Source organism: Anopheles moucheti (assembly GCF_943734755.1).
Source record: "Anopheles moucheti chromosome X unlocalized genomic scaffold, idAnoMoucSN_F20_07 X_unloc_23, whole genome shotgun sequence".
NCBI lineage: Eukaryota > Metazoa > Arthropoda > Insecta > Diptera > Culicidae > Anopheles > Anopheles moucheti.
The window spans coordinates 87501-90505 of record NW_026453530.1 but is presented as its reverse complement, the minus strand read 5'-3'; positions in this window follow the sequence as shown (position 1 = coordinate 90505).

Sequence of the window (3005 nt, the reverse complement as noted above, 5' to 3'; positions counted from 1 at the left end):
ATAGCGACCACCGCTATATTCGGTTTGCGGTCGGGCAACAGCATCGTACAGGTCAGCGGCCCGGACGGGGCATTCATCAGCAGGAAGGTGTCGAAGTACGGGAGGCGGGTACTCGCTGGCGAACTCGCCAGTTTTGCCCCCGTACTTTCGAGCTGGCACTTGAGGCGACCCGTTTTGCCGATCGGGTGACCGATGCGGCAAGCCTGGGGATGGTGCTTACGGAGGCCTGCGACGCTACCATGGCGAGGATTGGGCAGTCGCAGCAGCAGAGGAGGAACTGCAACACATATTGGTGGACTCCGGATATCGAGGAGCTGACCGAGCGCTGCCGGTTGGCTCGGGAGCGACAGTTATTGGCCCTCGACGAGACGTCCGCCGAACTGGCTTCAGAGGAACATCAGGAGGCGCGTGCTGCCTTAAGGGTGGCAATTAAGGCCAGCAAGCAGCGCCAGTTCGATGAGTGGCTGCAGGCCCTGGCTGCAGATGAGACGGGACAGTGGTTCCGGCAAGTGCTTCTTCGGTTTCGGGGCAGCTGGACGGCGCGTGAACGCGATCCAGCGGTGTTGCAGCGGATCGTCGAGGAGCTGTTTCCGGAGCATCCCCCGGTCGAGTGGCCGGACGTCACGCCTTCGGAAGGGGACACTCCGGTCCGTCCGATCAGCTGCGCGGAGCTCCAGGCGATAGCGAGCGAGCTGCATCCGCGGAAGGCGCCTGGCCTCGATGGAGTACCGAACGCTGCGGTAACGGCTGCCATCCGGAAGTATCCGGAGCCATTCGCTGGTGTCTACCAGCGCTGCTTGGACACCGGCGAAATACCACGCGAATGGAAAAGGCAGAAGCTGGTGCTGTTGCCTAAGCCGGGTAAGCCGCCGGGCGAAGCCTCGTCCTGCCGCCCGATCTGCTTGATCGACAACCCGGCGAAGGTCTTCGAGAGGACTACGCTGGACAGACTCAACGAGCACCTGGAGGATCCGGAGGCACCTCGGCTGGCCGAGAACCAGTTCGGTTTCCGGAAGCAGCGGAGCACCCTGCAGGCGATCCAGCTGGTGGTGGAAGCAGGCGAGCGCGCGATGTCCTACGGACGGACTAACAACCGGGATAAGCGCTGTCTGCTGGTTGTGGCGTTGGACGTCAGAAACGCCTTTAACACCGCCAGCTGGCAGGCGATAGCGATGGCCCTGCGTGAGAAGGAGGTTCCAGCGCAGCTGCAACTCCTGCTCCGCGACTATTTCACCGACAGGGAGCTGGTGTACGACACCCACGACGGCCCGGTGTCACGTCGGGTGACGGCAGGCGTTCCACAGGGGTCAATCCTTGGCCCGACTCTGTGGAACGTTATGTACGACGGCGTTCTGCGGATCCAGCTCCCTGAAGGGGCCACCATCGTCGGCTTTGCCGATGACATCGCCATCCTGGCCGAGGGCTGCACACCCGAGGAGTCGGCGACGGTCGCGGAGGCTGCGATCGACGCGGTGATGGGGTGGCTCGAGGCACGTCACCTTAGTCTCGCCCCCCACAAAACCGAGGTGGTTCTGATATCGAGTCTGCGTCGAGGACGTTTGGAAATTCCTGTGCGCGTCGGCGAAGTGGTCTGCACGTCAAAGCGATCGATACGCTACCTGGGGGTACAACTCCACGAGAAACTCTCGTGGAAACCGCACGTGGAAGCGGCCGCGGACAAGGCCCTCCGTGCGGTGGCGGTGGTTACCTCGGTGATGAGGAACCACAGCGGCCCCCAGGTGGCCAAGCGGCGGTTGCTGGCAGGAGTCGCTGAGTCGGTGATCCGGTACGCCTCGCCCATCTGGGCTAAGGCGACAGACATGCAGTGGTGCCGAAGACGACTGGCCCAGGTCCAGAAGCCACTGGCACGTGGGGTATCGAGTTCGTTCCGCTCGGTATCCTACGAGGTGTCAGTGGTGATGGCTGGTTTGGTGCCGTACTGGCTGGTCGTCAACGAGGACGCAAGGTGCCATAGCAGGCTGCTGGTCGAGCCTGGCGCCAGCAGGAAGGAGGTACGAGCGGCGGAGCGAGCAGCCACGATGCTGCAATGGCAGGACGCCTGGGACCGTGCGGCGGCAACACCATCGGCCAGCCGCTACTTGACGTGGGCGCACGGGATGATTCCCGACCTGCACCGGTGGACGGGACGAAAGCACGGGAAGGTGGACTTCCACCTTTCGCAGGTGCTCTCCGGACACGGATTCTTCCGGGAGTACCTGCACGTCTGCGGCTTCGCTTCGTCTCCGGAGTGTCCACGGTGCGTGGGGTCGGTCGAGTCGGTGGCCCACGTCTTGTTCGAGTGCCCCGTGTTTGAGGAGATCCGACGTGAGCTGCTGGGCTGGGGGACACCCGAGTCGGTCCAGCTTAACAACATCGCAGAGAAGCTGCTGGAGAGTGCGGAGTGGTGGGACCGCATTCAGAAAGCAGCAAAGACCATCACCACAGTGCTTCAACAGCTGTGGCGCGATGAGGAAGCGCTCACCAATGGTCGAACGGAAGCGGCTTTCGCCGAGGACGAGGAAGTGGTCCTCGAAAGTGTGGCCGCACTCTTCGGTGAGGAGATGGACGACGTCATCATCGAAGACATCACGCGGCGCGTGAACGAGTCGCGAGCAGCGCGTCAGCGATCTGCCCGCAACCGACGGCTTCGCGGCAGAGCGGAGGATCGGGCGCGAGTGCGACTGGCTGCGGACGTCGCAGCAGCACTGGCCGCCCGAGATGACGAGATACTGCGGACGGCAGTAGAGGCGGAGCGAGCGGGCCTAGCTCCTCCTCCCATACCTAGGCGTAGCAGAGGGGGACCACCTTCCCCTGAAACGGTTAGAATTCGCCATGAGCGGCGTCTATTCATGCAGCGCGCATGGCGAGCTCGGGTCCAGGCTGAGGGACCCTCGACGACGCGCCGCCGTCGGACCGCGCCTACGGAGGCGGACCTGATAAGGTCTCGGCGGAACAGACGCGAAAACGAAAGGCGCCGTCGTGCTTTGGCTGCAGGCCGACGATGG